The sequence below is a fragment of the Parasteatoda tepidariorum genome, chromosome X1 (genome assembly GCF_043381705.1).
Source record: "Parasteatoda tepidariorum isolate YZ-2023 chromosome X1, CAS_Ptep_4.0, whole genome shotgun sequence".
Lineage (NCBI taxonomy): Eukaryota > Metazoa > Arthropoda > Arachnida > Araneae > Theridiidae > Parasteatoda > Parasteatoda tepidariorum.
In genome coordinates this window covers 62147954-62167019 of record NC_092214.1, presented here as the reverse complement: position 1 = coordinate 62167019, position 19066 = coordinate 62147954, and the positions used below count along the sequence as shown (strand labels likewise).

Below are 19066 nucleotides of genomic sequence, written 5' to 3'. Positions count from 1 at the left end.
CACTCATATACCACACTTACAATAAATAAGATAAATTTTCATACTCTAGAAATAATTCATATGGCAAAACAACGTTTGCCGGGTCAGCTAGTATATATATATATATATATATATATATACACACACTATTATATTATAATAGAAAATATTCAGAAATTACAAACACAGTACATGAAAAAGGGTTTAGTACCACGTGAAACACTAAATTGCAATGGAAATGTTATAAAAAAATACTAAATAAATAAAAATTTTAATGGCACTTCTTTTAAAAAGATGATAGCACCTGGACGGTTTATAATTGTTATCAAACCTACCACGTGTAAACGGCACAGACTTACTTAAATGGATTAAGTTTGTTAATTTCTAAGAAGAAACAGACTGGAGTGTGAACAGATGTTTTGATATGCAAAAAAGAGAAGAAGGGCAGATCACATTGATAACAGTATAATATTTTTAATCTGGGGGATTATAATATAGCAGGAAAAAAAGCGATGTGATAATTAGAGTAAAATCTAGTTCAGTTCAGAATAGTAAAATAAAAAGTTTAATACTGAAGGCGATGTTTAGAAAAAGAGAGGTCGAAAATGACTGCTTCGAAAAATACATAACCGAAATTGCCTGCTCTGTGCAATAAAAAAGCTACCATAGGGGAATAATGCCTTTGTTACTTTCTTCGTTTTTTTTTTTTTTTTTTTTTTTTTTTTTTTTTACAGAGGCATAACTGACGACACGATGATCAAAAGTTAAGAGACAATTTTGAAATGTACCTTTTTTTTTTAAAAAAAAAGGAGGAGATTAGGAAAAGAGCGCAGAGGTGAAATTATGACCATGGGTTAGACAGAAATATACGCACTTAGATTATACATTCTTTTTCTTTTAAATATTAAATAGAACATCAGTTTAAATCAGTAGAATGAGATATGTATGTGCCAATAAGCAGCATGATTTAATGCAACTTTAAAAAAATGATTAAAAAAAAAAACAATTTAAAAAAAATCTTACACTTTTATCGGAATAAAAACTAGATCGGAATTGGGATATACAATAATGATGAAACAAACGTATGAGTAACTCGCAGAAACAAAAGAAGAAGAAAAAGAGAAAAAAAAGGGAAGACTTGAGTTTTAATTTTAAAATAATATATTTGTTGAACGTCAGACTTATCAGTTCTTCAATGAGAAAAGAGAAAAAAAATGTCATTTTCATATTTTGTATTATAAATCTTTAGACTAAACGAAACAATGAACACTTTAACAGCGGAGCATTCTAAGTTAAAATACAAAAATGAAGTTTTTTTTATGTTGTTCAACATAAACCATAACTCATCTAAAATATTAATCAAAAAGTAATTATGAAATAAGATAGATGGAAGAAATGCTGAGACTATTCTCAATAAAAAAAATAATAAAATAAACATTTTAAAGCTATTGTTTTTTTTTAACAACTCATGAACCGAAGTTGCAGCAAAATTAGTTATCTAGAAACCGCCTTGATATATCTTACTTTAGTCAAAAACTTTTTAAAGTATACAACGATAACTTAAGTTTATGAAAAAATTAAATTAAAGTTGTGAAAAAATTAAAATTTCGAGTTACTTTAATTACGTCATTTATTTTTACACTTTTAGAATGTTTTTCTCTCCGAAAAAGAAAAGAAGAAAGAAAAAAAAACTCATAACAAGACATTTTAATTATTCTAATGATGGTGCGTAAATCGTGTTAAATTTGAAAGCTTATTTTATTAAGATATTCCAGAAAATACGAAAATGGATTTAAAGTTTTCCTGTACTTAACATTAGAAAACAACAGAATTAATAAAAGTATTTGAGAGATAAAAACGCATAATAATTTATTGTGCGGGAAAATCCTATAATTAGTATATTTTACATAAGTTCACGCGAAATGTATATGCCCCTTAAATATTATAATGCGAAAACTTTTACTAGCAAGGGTAGAAGACAAAACAAAGAAAACAAAACAAAAAAGATTTTGTTTACCGAGTTTAGAAATAATACTTGAAGAGGAAATATAAATAGAAAGGCACCTGTTCTAAACTGACTAATACGTTATCAGACAGAAGTAAAATAGTCTGTTTCCTCTTGGCCGTTCATCGCTGATAAATTCAGTACACAGAGCGAAATCAGAGTTATTTTACCGAAAGTCTTAAAAACGGTAATATTCTTTAATACTAGTAAATATAACGTATTCTAACAGCTAAAAACAACAAACAAAAGTTTATGGGAAGTTCGTTTGCATATAAATTTAAGTTAAAATGAAAAGGGAAACTAAATTACAGGGTCATAATGATAAAATACTGAACTAATTTAGATTCAAATACACGGTATCTCATAAAAACTAAAATTAGCTAACATATAATTATTAAAAATACGTCCCAAATATTACGTCAACGCTTTCTACATGTAAAGAATCAGGAAAGAAGAAAATTTGGGAACCGTATAATCATTATGCCTTAAAGAGAGAGGGTTGACCCATAACTTACATAAGGAACGGAGCAGTTTTGGTTTTGAAACCAAAAACCATTTTCGTCAAAGTATAAAAATATTGCTTATTTGAGTTAGAAACTCACCTATTATACTATTTGGTACAAAATGGAATTTTGGTTAAGTATGGAATTTTTTTAAAACGTATATAATTTATTTAACTAAAAAAAGTAAATTCAACATAATAAAAAATAAATTCGTAGTTTATAGCATTTAAATAAGATTATGATAAATAATTTTAATTTAAATGGATTTTACTGTTTATTTTTTAAAACGAAAAGTTATATTTATTTTGCTAAAAGCGAAAAAAAACAAACGGATTACTCATATTAACTATTACACTAACAATTCCTCATGTACTTGCAATCTTAATAGTTCAAAAGCTAAACTTTAATTATCCAATTTAATTAGTACAAACAATATTATACGAAATTGGAAAAGACAAAATTGGACAAGAAAAAGTACTTTCTTTAGATTAAACGAAATGGAACAAAGGGAACCCTACCTCCACCCCTTCTAAAGAAAAAAAAATCTGGTTGCGCTATATCTGGAATATATTAAATAAATAGGAACTACAACAAAAATTGTACAGTCCATGCTTGTAAAACATAACAAACAAAAAAATCAAAAAGTTGGAGCGATTTTTCATGCAAATATTATTATGAATTCTCTGCAATCTTACAATTCATTCACGATAAATCATTAAGAATTTAAGAACACTCCATTCCACAGAAATTTCATCCGCATTCGCATTGTCGGTTTGCGTTTTTAAAATATTATCTCGTTCATTATTTGTAAATTTTAAGCATGACTTATTCTTCCTGTACACAATTACCACGATAACATTCATTACAAAGGGGATAAAAGCCATTTGCAAAATAATATCGTCAATGAAGTCACGCCAGCGTATACTCAATTGACTGAAACGAAGTCGTCCTCTTACTTAAAGCTCACTTTATCCGTGAATAAAGCGTAGTAAAAATCGAGAAGTTCAATACAGAATCACACCACATTGAACAGTAATAGAAAGTTTTACATAGAAAAACACTGTAGTTATAAATACACAGAAAAACTTCACAAGGGGGTGGGGGATCGGTTTGTTGAAAATCAGAGACAATGGTGGTTGAGACCAGCTGCGCCGCCGGGAGCTAGTACCAGACCACCTGCTGCTCTCTTCACAAGCTCGCTACACTATAACGGTTTAGGGCAAGACCCCCCCCCCCTTTTAAAAAACATCAGTCAAATCCGGATGTTTTGCAGGTAAAAATTTTCAAAGCCACACTTCCTGGGGAAAATGATATTGCTGAAATTCCACCACCATTAACTTATTGAGACGAGTCGTAATTACGCCGCTAACTTTAAATAAATGTTAGGTAATATTTGCTAGGAATAATTTAGAAGATAAAAAGGTGATTTTCTCAATCTTCGTTGAGAAAAAAAGAAATTTCGTAAAAATTATCCACTTATGATAATTCCAACATATATATAAAAAAAAATTATGTTTTAAATTATTTATTTTATTGTAAAAAATTATATGTCTTAAATTATTTATTTTATTGTAAAAAATTACATGTTTTAAATTATATGTTTTCAATGGCATGTTCAAAGCTACCAAAATTTTTTGTTACTAACACGTAACATAATAAATGCTTTTAAAATACTTTTGAACAAAAAATTAATAAAGTTGAGTAGCAAATGAGTAAAATTTAAACACGCTTATCTTACATAGAAATAAATTACGCATAAAAATACATAATTCAGACGCCCTCTAAATATAAAATAAATAAATAAAATAGTAAATTATCTAAGTGAGGAAGAAAGTAAGTAAAAGCGAAAGTTTAAAAATGTTTACTTTTTTCCCTTCAGGGCTTAGGCAAATCTAAGATTCCGAAAAAATCCCCTCTTCTTACTTTCACTTAAAATCATACTCAGAGATTTAAGAGTGGGAAAAAAGCTAAATATATTCAAATTTTGAATTTTATTTCAGCAACCCTTCACAATTCACTATGGGCATCCATAAAACTTTACATTTTCCTCGAAGATTCTTTCTTCAAATCGGATATCTTCATGGATTGATTTCATAAGACAAACTTCAATCTTAATGAAGTACGTAGAATTATAAAAGTTCAGGGAAATTTTTTAACCTTTTGTGATATTTAAAACGTGAGTGCCCTAGCAAAAATCGACATAACGAAAAAAAGAAAATTCATACGAACATACAAAACTAATTTTTTTTCTCCATTGTCTCCATTAAAAAAAAAAACTCCTAAAATATGCATACTGTTTTCACCGCTTAAGTGGCCTAACACTTTATAAAAGAATAGGATGGACGACAAAAACATAAATAAATAAATGAAAGCATAAATTGTGCAACTATTTACTACTATGTAATAACTGCATTAACTTACCAATGAAACAACATGAAGACCTAATATTAGACAGAAAGCAAAGGAATGCAACACTTATTCCTTTTAGAAGTAATACGAATACTTTGCAACCAATAATTCACATTGTGTAACACCAAGTCTTAAAGTAGATGGTATTATTTTAAATGTATCAAGCACTTACCTGATGAAAACCAAGACAACTAATATTCTCTTTGATATACTTACCTTCATTGGGCATCTTAAGTACTATGAAATTGAAAGGTAACATACCATGTAACTTGAAAAATGGTAATCCAAAAACACATAATATTTATTAATTTCAAAACATATTTTAAATGGAAAAATGGTTATCCAAAAACACATAATATTTATTAATTTCAAAACATATTTTAAATAAAAATTCATACCTTTTTTCAACAGATTTTTAGCAATGTTCTAAGCACATTATTCGAATATGATAGAGAAAGAGGAAAAATTAACTAAATTTTATTATATATATACTTATCCAGTTCAGCTTTACCATATAATTGAACATTCACATACTAAGTTATTTACATTCATATGAATTATAATTTTAATCAGATATAATTCAGAACAGCAAGATTGGTTAGTTCATAGAAGAAGTTTATAGAAGATGAAACAAAATTTATTTAATTATATGGATTTGATTTGATTTTTTTTTTTTTTTTTTTGAAATTTGTCTAATTGAATAAGTTCATGCTTTTTATGCAAACGCAGCATGTTTTTTTTTTAATCGAAATACTATTTAAGAGGTACGCAGAAAAAAATTTTACTTAAAATTTAAGAGTAATTTTGCATATTTAAGAAAGAGTAAGTAGCTTATATCGAAAATAATTAAGAACTTGTCTTGACACGACAGATTCTATATCCCTACAATTCATTCAAAGAACATATTTTGAAAGAATAGTAAGACAATATTTAGCTGTTATTACTCTAAGAACTAAAAAAGAGCAGACAAAAAGACTTTTTTTTCAATTAGGTTTCGTTAAAAGTTGATTCGTATATTTTAAATTTGGGGAATGTACATAAATAAAAATTATGATATGAAACTATTTTGTTGAACTATATACATAAACCATATAAAATTTTCTATTATTTAATAAAAAAAATAATAATTTTCGTAGGATTTAAAAAAAAAAAAAGAGAGAGATGACATTGAAAAATTCTTGAAGTTCTGGAAAATTATTGGACCACCCACCCGGACGCTATGATGGTGAACATTATCAGAATTATCAGTCAGTATTTTTTCTTCTTTAAATTTTAGAATTGAATAAATATAAACATACAAACAGGATGGAAAAATGATTACAGTACACTTGTAACTTAATGAGTTTTTAAATGGGGAAAAAGTTTTTCACTTGGGAAACGGGTCTGGAAGAGTAAGGTGAAAATGTATAACTACAAGGATAAGATTTCAGGGCAGGAATTCGAAACCACTTTAATGACTATAATGAGTATCACTTTTACCAACTTCGATCTACCCCCTCCCCCCTTTTTTAAGGGTGCTGTTAAGAAAGCAGTTGAAGGGCACATTTTTCCTTCTGTGAATATTTTTGTAATAAGAAGTCAGCACTGAATAATGATAATGCTATGTTTTTGAAAGTGGTTTGCACCCTCACGGTTGCAAATAAGCAGTTTAAACTCGAACATTAATTTAAATTTTATCAGGAGCAAAGACTTTTTTCCCACCTTTACTTATTTAGAAATATTTTGCCAACAGTATATTTCATTCAAAATAAGAAATTGGCGGTACTAGAACTTCTTTGTTATCAGAGTCTTGAAAAATAAGTGTCTAATTTTCGTCAAAATTTCAACAATTTAGACAAAAAAGAAAGAAAAAAACGTAAGGAATAATTAATAAGGGAGCAAAGCATGATTAATACAATAAGAAACACAATAGATAAGAAATTTTAAAAATAAAATACAATTAAAATATTCTAAAAATCTACTAATTCCCAAACATATCAATAAATTAATCCCAAAATTATTGATTATGTCACACTTAAACTTAATAACACTTTAGATTTTCAATAAAATTTAACAGATTTTAAGGAAAATGAAGTAGCAGGTTTTAATACTCTATAATTATTTAAAATATTTTAAGGAAAATGAAGTAGTAGGTTTTAATACTCTATAATTATTTAAAATATTTTAAGGAGTAAACGAGAAAGTCTTTTAATACGTGATCTTTAAATGAGACAATTTAAGTAAGACAGTTTATTTCCTTCAATATTCAATATCTTTCTTAAAATCAGCCTAATATGACGAATTTGCGAGTTGAAGATAAATAACATTCAACAAAAAAATTAATTAAAACACGCCAATAAATTCCTAAGTAATAACGCTTTTGTTTCTAGGAAAAAAAAAAGGTAAAAAAATACTACGCGAAGAGTCAACTTATCCAAATTTCTCTCATAAAAGAAAATATAAGTAAGGAAACGATAAAATAAAAAAAAAATATTAAAAAAAAAAAAACGTAAGCGCTTTGTAATTGAATCCACAAACTTTTAATCAAAAAGATCGATATCAGAAAATGATAAAAACAGTGGTTTAACATCGAAAGAAAAAAATAAATACGTAGAGCCATTGAAGATACGCGAGTGACTCCACCTTATGAATGTAAACAAACAAAAGTATGTGTGATAATATTCAAATGTAATTAATTGACCACATCATTCTAATCTATGAGCTAAATTTTGTAAATTACCTTTAATAAAAAAGTAGGAAAAAAAACCGAAATACATCTAAGAATATTTAGAGATTTAAGTATCATCTAAAAAAAACAAAACAAAAACATAATTGAAGGATTCGGCTCAGATGTCAGAGCAGTTCCCAACAAGTGTCAATGAACAATAAACGAAACTAATTTAACCGCACATGTGTCAAAAGAAACGTGCGAGCGCCATCTGCATCCGCTAATTTAGGCATGTAAACAAAACCGATAGACATTTAACCTCCAGACATTTATCTTATTAAAAATATTGTTTCTGGTGATTGAGTAAACATTGGTTTGTGATTGCTTATAAGACAAACATTCCTTTAAAAAACACTCGATAACAAGAAATTATTTAAAAAAATGCCAGCCAATATGAACTAAAAACATGTGAAATTACATAAACAATGAATCATATTCTGTAGCAAACAATTGCCGAAATGTAAAAATAAAACGCGCTTTTTAAATTGGATATAAAATAAATTTATGCTGGAGTAAAAAGTAAAATATAAAAAAAGTGACTTACTGTATTCCCACGGGATGGCGGAGTTCACAGTGGGATCTGTGAGTGGGGGGAGGGGAGACTCGCCGGCACGGAAACTCAAACAAAGAAGAAAAAAAAACAAAAATAAATTCAGCGCTAAAACACACGAGCAATTATCACATAGTGTCTTTAAAACAACAAAATGTTAGTCCAAGGGAGAACTAGTGAACACTTCACAATTAATTCACCTGACTGACGAACAATGTGGATTAAAATACCTGAGCAAGAAATAACATTGGCAGTGTTATAGCTTCCACTCTACACAACTAGCTAAACAACAAATGAAAACTCAGAAACGTTCTCTCTCCGTAAAAACCAAGCGCTGTGACGTCAGAGGGCAGCGTCGGTTTTGTAGCCAATCGAGCAGTAAGCAAACTCCAACCCTAAAGGCAAAAGATCTCACTCGCACTGGTTCCCTTTCTGAAGTCCCCCAGACCCCCACATCCGCGGTCGCTACACAAAACCTACGGTCCCGAAACGGAGGGTATGCACCCCCCTCCTCTTTCACCTACCTCAGAGTTACAGGCATGCGTATTATGCTTTGTATTTATGGAACGTCTCCACTACCGCGGGAGGGGAAGAAGGGACCTCGGGTTTTCATGAAAGAATCGATAAGAAAATAAGCTTTTCCGGGCGACAACCTCCTGACACAATTTTAAGGTTCATTTTTTTATTTATTCAATCACTAAAAACTTCGCATCATTTTTCGAAAGTTATCACTCCCACCTTTCACTAACTCTGGCAGAATCAACTGTCGCCCACTTATCACTACAGTCACTTCCTTTCTTTAGGTATGATGAGAAAGTATTGAGCATCGTGACCGGAACTAGTTATAAACAAAAAGAAAAAAAAGTGTTAAACTTCTGGCTAATAAATGTCCACGCGAAAAAAAAAAAGAAAGGGGAAAAGCTATCTCAGGATCAACGTCATTTAGGACAGATATATCACCGTTCTTTTATATTTATCTTATCGGGAACATTTTAGACCTTAGAACATGTATTTCACACATGCAATTGAAAGCGATAGAAATTTCTTACGTAAATAAAACTATGTGATAACATTTATTCAGTGTTAATTTCGTTTTCTTTTATATTGATAAGTTAATTGAGGTTCATCAAGTTATTTAAGTTCATGAGAGACCGACTGAAATTCACACAATAATAATTTTTATTTTATGGAACCCGGATTACAAGCATTCTTTATTCAATAAAATTAATAAATGCAAAAAAAAAAAAAACTTCTCGTTATTTTTATTGAATAGAAAAAATAAAGGCAAACCTCTTGCTGCTGCTTAAATTTGAAAATAATGATTTCAAAATAACATAACAATTAATTTAAAAAATCTTGGGAGTTTCGCAGTAATGTTTGAAAGATGAAACAAATCTGTAATGAACATTGTTGGAATAGACTAAATGTTCAAATCACAAGAGTATGCGGCGGTTATACTGCACCAAACTCAAACATTACATTCATTGAAACGAAATTAAACTGTGTTAAACTAAATCTGACGCAAAAGCAGCATAGAAAAAAAAAGGAAACTAACAAAATAGCAGGTGGAAAAATCAAGGGCGCCCTGGGGTCTAGGAACCCGTGTTTATCCGAAAAAATTAAATATCCTACGAGGTATTACACACCGTTTGACGGAATAAAAAAGCTTTAATAAAAATTCTAAATATGAAAATCCAACATATTGACTGGTTCAATCTTACGTCCAATTTTTTTTCTTTTTAAATTTATAATTTAAGTTATGGATCAAGTTAAGTGACATTTGGGGGCGGGATGAAGAAAATTTAAATAGAAAAATTTTTTATTACTAAATTCAAGTGTGAAAAAGTTTCAGCAACTAAGATTGAGACAAACGAAATTGGTCGAAATTATATTTTCTTTCTAAATAAGAAGGCAATTGGTTTTTTCGTTCTTTTTTTTAAATAAATAAAAAATAAACTTTCTAAATTATACTCAATTGTATTAAAGTGTAATTTTTAGCAACAAATAACACCATTAAAAATAAGTGGAATTTCGTATACTCAACTCATGACAGGATTAAAAAAATCTTCAATAGCAGATAATGGACATAAACATTTTTATAACATCTTCTTCAGTGTAATTAATTTTTGATAGAATTAACAAATACGAAACATCAATCTTATTTATATAAATTGAATATTTATGGTTAATCACCGTAAGTAAACTTACGATCAACCTAGTGCAGAGTTTCCCAAAGTGTGGTACGCGTACCCCCAGGGGTACGGGAACAGTTTAGCGGTGGTTACGCGTTCTTATGCGAAATATCTTACAACAAACGAAAATTTCAAAATTTTTTATTTAAAAACAAAGCTAACCATAAAAATTTACGATTGCGTATTTTTCTATTAGCTATTTTTTGCAGAGTTAACAGTTAAGTGTCAGCAGCCAGTTGTGATTTTTAACTTTAGTGCAATTTTTTTATAGTAAAAAATTCCATTCGTTTTTTTTATTAGTGGTTACCAGCGTTACGTAAAAATTTAGAAAGGGTACACAAAGTCATAAGTTTGGGAAACACTGACCTAGTGGATTTATAGCATTAAATGGAAAAGATGCTTAAAAAGAATGGGGAAAAAAACGATTTAAAAAAATGGATGAAAGATACGAAGCGCTGGAATATTTTTGGTTGTGTCAGAAAAAACTTTAAAAAATAAATAAATAAACAAATTATGTGTTCATCTTCCCCCTAGTTTGCTTGATTAAAATATTTTTCAACCAAAATAACGATCATCGAAGAGGCATGTGCGAAGGGGGGTAAAAGGCATCCATTTAATCACTAAGGAAACTAAAACTTTAAAACTATTGCAATTATTTTTATTCCGCAATTTAATTTTTTAACAGATAAATATTTGGTTCAAGCATTATATTTTATGAATAATAAACTATGATTTTCAAACAAATTTAGTAATTAAGTTAGGTTATTAAAATTTAAATATTTTTTACATTAAGAAACACTTAACTTACTTTTTTTTTACTTTGTTCGAAATTATAAAGTTTTTAGCATCAAAAAATTCAAGCAAATTACTTTTTTTTTACTTTGTTCGAAATTATAAAGTTTTTAGCATCAAAAAATTCAAGCAAATTTTTACATTAAAAAAAAATTTAAAATATGGATTCTTTAAAAATACACATTTTCCACGGGAATTTTTTTTTTCTTTCTTTTTTTTGCTCTCTCCAGCGATTGCTAGACTTAGATTAAATTAAAATCTTTCAGCTGACACAAAATTTCAACTAAAAAATCTTCTACAAGCATTGATGAACTCTTTAACTAGTTTGAACCCTTTCGTCGCCACCACATTTAGGCGAAATTTGTTTGAAAAATCCTGGATTTTTTAAAAATTTTTAATTTTTATGGAACTTTATATTGATTTATACCACAGGGATGAGTTTAATAAAAAAAAGCAACAAAAAAATAAATAAAAAAAAGATGAAAATAGAAATCTAAAAATGTTATGTGCGAAAACACTAACAAATAATTAAAAAACAAATAATCGAAAAAAAAAAAAATACCTGAGCTACTGAAAATAAAAGAGCAAGAAAAAAATTTATGTTAATTATGTATTTAATTAAATTTATAAAAAATATTTTTCAAATAAAAATATCAATGCGAGATTTTATTAATTTAATTCAATTGTGTAAGTATGAGCCTCAATCACGCGAATACAAATCTCGACATTTAATTTTAAAATCGTGCGTGAACACCAATAATAATGATTGATTTTAAAAACGCGTTAGTACAAATCTCAACGTTGATTTTAAAATCGCGGGAACACTAATCTCGATATTCGATTTTAAAATAGCGTGAAATACGAATCGCGGTGTTTGATCATAAAATTACGTGAATACGAATGTCGATGCTTGATTTTAAAATCGCGTAGATACGAATCTTGATGTTTCATTTTAAAATCGCGTGAATATGAATTCTGATGTGGGTCATTCTCACTGAAAAGGTATAAATAGACTAAAAAATTTTCTTAAATTAAAGTAATTAAAAAAGTGATAAAAATTACATAAATGCCTTTATTTATTTTTGTTATATGTCCTTATAATAATGGTCAAGTTTTCTATTTTATTTTTTAGAAGATTTAAAATATTTTAAATTCTGCCTTGTCCATGGAGGACATGTAATAGTCAACTGAGGAGACATTTTATGTTATAAAATATGAAATGTCAATGAAGACTAATTCATTAATTATTGGGTACAACTGATATGAGTTTAACATTAATAAGTAAATAATAAAATATTTCATTATTAGAGATAGAGCTACTTCCGATTAATCATGCTGCTATGAAAGGAAACATCCATTTTTAACCTAGGTGTACAATTTTTTAAGTAACTCTTACTGAATATTAATAAATTAAAATGTAAAGACTATTGAAATAAAAATTCAGACTCCACATGAAAGTTGAGTGTTGAGGGTACTCTTTTGTGACCATTTTATGCAAGTTAAACATACTGTCATCCAAATAACGTTTTTGTTTTTTCTCTTTTCTTCTTGTTATTGTTTCTTTTTTCCCTGGGCACAAACGGCTTGCTCTATCAATTTCTAGAAATTTAAGTACATTTAATCACGATTTTTCTGTTAAATCTTTTTCTGATACAGATTTTAAAGTTTCTTGCTCTTTTTTTTTTTTTTTTTTTTAAACTTTCTTCAAACAATATAGGGTTTTCTTTTAATTTCTGTCTAGCTTGTCTCATACTAAGTTTTTTCTGTTCCCTTCTCTTTTGCATTTGAACATTTGATTGCTTTCTTTTCTTAAATTTTGGTTTTGCAATTTTTTTCCTAAAATTTGAAGAGAAAAAAAATGTTAAACATCACAGAAATTATTTAGAAAAATTGCCAATATTTACTTCTCCGATAAGAAAAAGTTAAACTTAATTGATTTTCTTTAAAAATACAAACAAATTAACACATTTGTTCCATTTTAAAAAATATCAATTAAAAGAAAATAGTTTTTTAATTATTAAAATTGTATTATGGTTATCTAACACATTGTCTCTTCCATTGACTGTGTCTTCTCCTCCGTGGACTTGTTATGTCCACGGAGGAGACAAAAACTAGTTCTTGAATTTTACTGATTTTTAATTTTAAAGTTACAAAAATGGCGCAGTTCTTTTTATTAAATATACTATTTTTGCAATCTAAAATTCATCGATCAAAAATAAAATAATTTTCTCTTACCTTCTTTATGATGTCCACAGAGTATACGGTGGGAACTTTGACAAACCCCAGTTGAACACAACAATCCAAAACTGACACCAAAGAGAACAAAAACAACAGATAGTTAACATTAGAAAATGGAATGATTACCTTTCCCAGCAGCTGTCTTATAGGGATTTCACATATCCTGCCCTTTATTGCATATTTACCGAACTATATTAACTGTCCATGGAGGGAGATTTCATTTTTGATGGACAAAGTTTAGTAGTCATTTATTTTATAAAAATAAATTTAAAAAAATATATTAAATAAAAAGTTACTATAAACATTTAACTAGGTAAAACAACAAAAATCATTAAAATAACATTTAAATTGTTTAACAGCCATTAAAAATTATTTTGTGACACAGACGTTGGGACGTCCACGGAGGGGATTTTGAAGTTATGTTTATTAAAAAATAAGAATGAAATATTAAATACATATTGCAGAAATGTATATGATTTGTTAGTTAGAACTTTACGAAAAATGATGAAGAAAAATATTAAGAAATCTGCTGTATTTCCTAATATTTATTACTAAGGGACATAAAAAATCACCTTTTTGTGAGAATGACCCATGTATTCATTTTAAGTCTCTTGAACGCGAATCGTAATAGTGGCTTTTAAATTGCTTGTATACGCGATATTTGATTTTTAAAAAAAAAATCGTGAAAATGCGAAGCACGATGCGCGATCTTATCGTGTAAATAGGAATCGCGATGTGATATTTTAAATTATGCGAATTTAATTTTAAATCGTGTTTGCATTGGTAAGTAAAAGAGTAAAAATGATTTTTTTCCTGTTGGCAATCTAAAAAAGACAAACTTTCTTTAAAGAGGCAGATTTTTTTCTTTTTTAGTAATAGTAAAACATTTTCTGTGATGGTGACAAATTTTCCGCAAACGGCACTCGTGTATATTATACGGATCTCTTGTGATCAACACTATTCTTTTCAGAACCATTTAATCAAAGAATTATCCTCAGACATGCACTCACCTCTACATGTAACTGCCATTGAAGATAGATATGAAAAAACAAACCTATAGCAGTTCACGGTTTACATACACATATTTTAATGAAAATTTCTTGTGGTTCGTCATTTCTAAAAAGTCAGAAACTCCAAAAAATTTGCCTTTTGAACCAAATACTCATTTGGGTTTTTACAGTGTTAAAAAGTTAATTTGAGGGGGAAATTGTGAACTAAGTTTAAAAAGCGCAGATAAATAAATAAAAAAGCATAACTATGTGAAAAAATAAAATTCATAATAATAACGAAGCGTGTGCATGCAAAATATTTAAAAAAAAAAACAATGAAAATTAGGTCATAAAAATCATGCAGTTGAAATATGGTTTGGTTGGTTTAATTCATGTAAGATCACAAAAACGATCACATGTCTGGGGTCACCACGGCACGAATGAACCCCTAATCGAATTTTGAATTTGATGAGAGAAAAAATTTATAAATTTATAAACAAAAAATGCAAAAGCTGAGAAAAAAAAAACTATTTTATCGCATCGAATTTCTTATTTTTAGTTATTAGCTTTGACTTCAAAGGACAAAGCAACGAATAACGAGACATTTAATTATATGCATTATTTTATCAGAAAATTATTGATTAAAAAATATTCCTCTGAAAAAATAATTCTGTTACATTATTTTTTTTTTTTAAAAAAAATGAAAATATTCTTAATTTCAATTATGTTTAGCTTTTTAAAATAAATGAACTTTAAAAGAAAAAGGTTTTAAAAAATTAACTATATACTGAGTAAATTAAAAGCCTCAATAAAAAACTACGCAAGATTTTCAAAAATTACGAAAATTTTGAGTAAAATGAAATAAACTCGCATTTTAAAAGATGTTTAAAAAATTAAAACAAAACACAGAACAGGGAGAGTAAAAAGAAGTCCCCAAAATGAAAAATAAGGGAAGTCCCCAGAATGAAAATCGTTTGCGGTATTGAGCAGACGATAAATTCTCTCTACTTCTTTATCCATCTATTATACGCATTTGTAATTTTTCCATTTATTGATAGACAAAACGAAAACATTTAAAACAAGAAAGCGTTTATATTTTGAACTATCAAAGCTTTTTATTACATTTCCAAAATAAAATTGCAAAGTCAATTTAGTTATTAAAAATTTCCAAAATAAAATTGCAAAGTCAATTTAGTTATTAAAAATTTTTTGGCACATTTAAGTTTTTTTTTTCCAACTCCTTAGATGCAGTGAAATTTATTAAATTTTACAATCAGAATTTTTCCCGCATATTTTAATTAGAGCTCATGAGTCTTTTTAAAGCTTTTTAATGATAAGATGTTGTGGAGTTCGATAAAAATTTGACAAACTTAACGTTGATAGATATTTAAAAGCTTTAATTTGCTTTCAGTTTAATTCAAAATTCTTATCCGTGCAACGTGATTTATGATTTTTAAATAACTATTGAATTATCTGTTATATAAAACACTAATGCGTACGTATGTATCAGAGTTGTGGTGAAATGTCAAAGAGTTCAAGAGTTTAACTCGTAATCAAAGTAATGTGATTACACGTTATCATCATATGTAATCGAGTATACATCATTATAACACGTAATCATCATAATATATTATCATGATTACAAGAAACAGATTTTTAGAATTTATTATTATTAAAAAAAGAAACCCATGAAGATATAATTTTGTGCTTACGCCTAAATTTTTTTTCTTTCTCTTTTACACATATCAGTCATTTTTGGCTTTTAACATACACTTTTACTTCATATAATTTTCATCTTCAAAAAATAACACTAGAAAACTTTTTTTTGTATGTATATATATATATATGTAGGTATCTATCTATCTATATATATATGTGTATATATATATATATATATATATATAATAAAATTTTTTGTTGAAACGTATAAATTTAAAAACTTTATATACAACAGGGAGTCGCATAGATATTGCTACAAACTTCTATTGGAGTTAGGGCACAACATCAGGGCTAAAACTGCATCGGAACACATGCCGTAAATATCGTCATGTACAGCTAAGGGCGTTTCCTTTGAATTGCTTTTTCGTGTACTTCTGAACCGCTCATTACAGGGAAGCGGCCCTAGCCGCATACAACGACATTTCTGGGCAATTTTAATGCGCGAACTCTCCCAAAAAATTTTCGCAACATTTACGTGACTCCCTGCTATATATACATACTTAAACTGGTACATTTCGACAAAAAAAAAATAGATAAAAAATATCATTAAGAAAATCTGTAGCTTTAGGAGCAAAACAAATTTCAGAATTGAAATCCCCACACATGAATTAGGCAAGATGGAGTATTTTTATGAATGCAACAAAAAATTTGTTCCCCAATATAATCAATGTTTCCTTTTGATTTACAGATTTCATTTGTAATGAGGGTATCATTTCGCTGAACATATAAAACATTCTGTCTCCCATTAAAAAAAACTGTAATAAGTTATCTTTTATTAATTTATCTAGATATGTTTTCGAAAATTAATGAAATATACTTTCAAGCAAACGCATCTTTTTAAAAATTAACGGTATTATCCTAAATTAGAAACGCTGTAAAACGAATGGCGTTTTCATACGCTACGGACAGACTTGGTTGAATTAATTATGAAAACGTTGAATAGAACAATGTGAACTGTGTCTTTTTGCATAATTTGAAGCAAAAATCAACATAGTAAAGGAAAAATCCCATTTTGAAAAAGGGAAAATTAAGCACTTTTTAAAAACACCCAATGAAAAAAAGCACCTTTAAGGACTTTTAAAAAAACGAAAATCTGAAATAAGCACCTTTAAGCACTTTTTAAAAACGCTACGCACCCTGTTTAAGAATTGGATAATTTGTTAAATTTAATTTATTATATGAGAATGTTAACCGTACCTTATGTAGTTCTATTTATTTTGTTTTTCTTAAAATAACAAAGGATTTTTAAAGTAATTATTTTGTGCTAATAAACTTTCTCAGAATTCAGTATTTTACATAAATATTTTTTTCTGAATTAAAAGTATTCTCTAAAATTTTAATACTGAAGCTATAAATACTGCAGAACGAGGAAGAAAATGAAAGTTCTATGTGTTGTCTTTTTTATTTCTTTGTGTAAATTTATATAAAGTTTTTATGATTACCAAAATGTACCATGTAATCCCAGAAAACTGAAATATTTCATCTCGTCGGTTTCTTTTCTTGTAAATAATAAAAAGGCAAATATATCATATAAAATATGCATAAAAACTATTTCTACCACCATTGTTATCGTTTATCATTTCTTCAAAATATGAATACTAGTTCTGTCAATTCATTGAATAATTTTATTTTCCTCTTTAAACACAAAAATTTCGATTTTTAAAACCATATAGGTTAAATTGGAACAAAATGAGAAAAATGCTAAACTGACAACTGTTTTAATATTCTTGAATTTTCTATTTTTTTTAATAGTTTCGAGTTTTGTATATATATTTAATCGTGATAATACTGTAACCAATGTTTAAGACAGCTGCCTGAATATTTTTTTCTTATGTTGTATCTTTCATCTCAAAAATCCACATCAATTCAAATTCATAGTAAAAAAAAATGTGTTTTCTTTTTATTTAGAAAAACGTTTTATAAATTTTTCTTATATTTCTTTAAAAGTTCGACTACAATTTAAAACGTTAAAAAAATGTCGCAAAAAATTGGTCTCATGCGTGATTGTTTTGTCGGGTCGCATTCATTTAATCGAAAATCACTTCATCGACAGGGTTGTTTCGTCGACAGGGTCATTTCGTCGACAGGGTCATTTCGTCGACAGGGTCATTTCATTGACATGATCATTTCGTCGACATGATCGTTTCGTCGACAGGGTCATTTCGTCGACAAGTCATTTAGTCGACAGGGTCATTTCATCGACAGGTCATTTCGTCGACTGGGTCATTTCGTCGACATGGTCATTTCATCAACAGGGTCGTATCTTTACCAAGGTTATTACATCGACAGGGTAGTTTTGTCGGCAGGGTCATTTCGTCGACAGGGTCATATTGTCGACAGGGTCATTTCATCGACATGATCGTTTCATCGACAGGGTCATTTCATCGACAAATCATTTCGTCGACAGGGCGTTTCGTCAACAGGTCATTTCGTCAACAAGTCATTTGGTCGACAAGTCATTTCGTCGACATGATCGTTTCCTCGACAGGGTCATTTCATCGGTTTTATGTTTGGCGCCATTCCTATTTGCTCGGAACACCGTGGTAGCAGGAATGGCGGCCAAACATAATATTTCAATAAAGCATTGGAAAATTTCAACAAAACATGGACCAAAATTTTATAAAATTACAATGAACCCAGTATAAGCAAAATTAACAAACCCAATAAAATGCATTTTGACTAAAAACAAAAATTAATGGAGTAAGCACAGAAAGAAAAGAAAAAAAAACAGCTAACTTCTTCATTAAGCTTGAATATCCTCAGATTTAGGTGCAGAGAATTCTCTAATAGCAGTTAGATACTGTCTAAATTTATCATGAATAGAATTTCCATACCTCCATCGCCACATAAATTCCGCGAAATACGAATCGAATCGTCTGTGGTACCGGACTGGCGGTGACATTTTTTTCTAAAGTCCCTTTTTATGACTGCCCACATACCTTCGATCTTATCGACCAGAAGCAAAAGTAACCTTACCAGCCGG

General features: G+C 28.6%; 2 protein-coding genes across 5 annotated transcripts in view; one reads left to right on the top strand and one right to left on the bottom strand.

Annotated features, from left to right (window-relative positions):
- LOC107452629 (protein disulfide isomerase CRELD1) overlaps positions 1-19066 on the top strand; it is a 111961-nt gene that overhangs the window by 17610 nt on the left and 75285 nt on the right. The gene's annotated exons all lie outside the window — the stretch shown is intronic.
- Positions 1-19066, bottom strand: part of LOC107452612 (Utx histone demethylase) — a 129960-nt gene that overhangs the window by 84842 nt on the left and 26052 nt on the right. Inside the window, exon 1 of one of the 4 annotated variants that reach the window (XM_016069138.4) lies at positions 8148-8954. The exons of the other annotated variants lie outside the window; for them this stretch is intronic. The gene's annotated coding sequence lies outside the window, so the exon portion shown is untranslated. Of the gene's footprint in view, positions 1-8147; positions 8955-19066 lie in introns of those variants that run through there. 4 annotated transcript variants of the gene reach the window in all.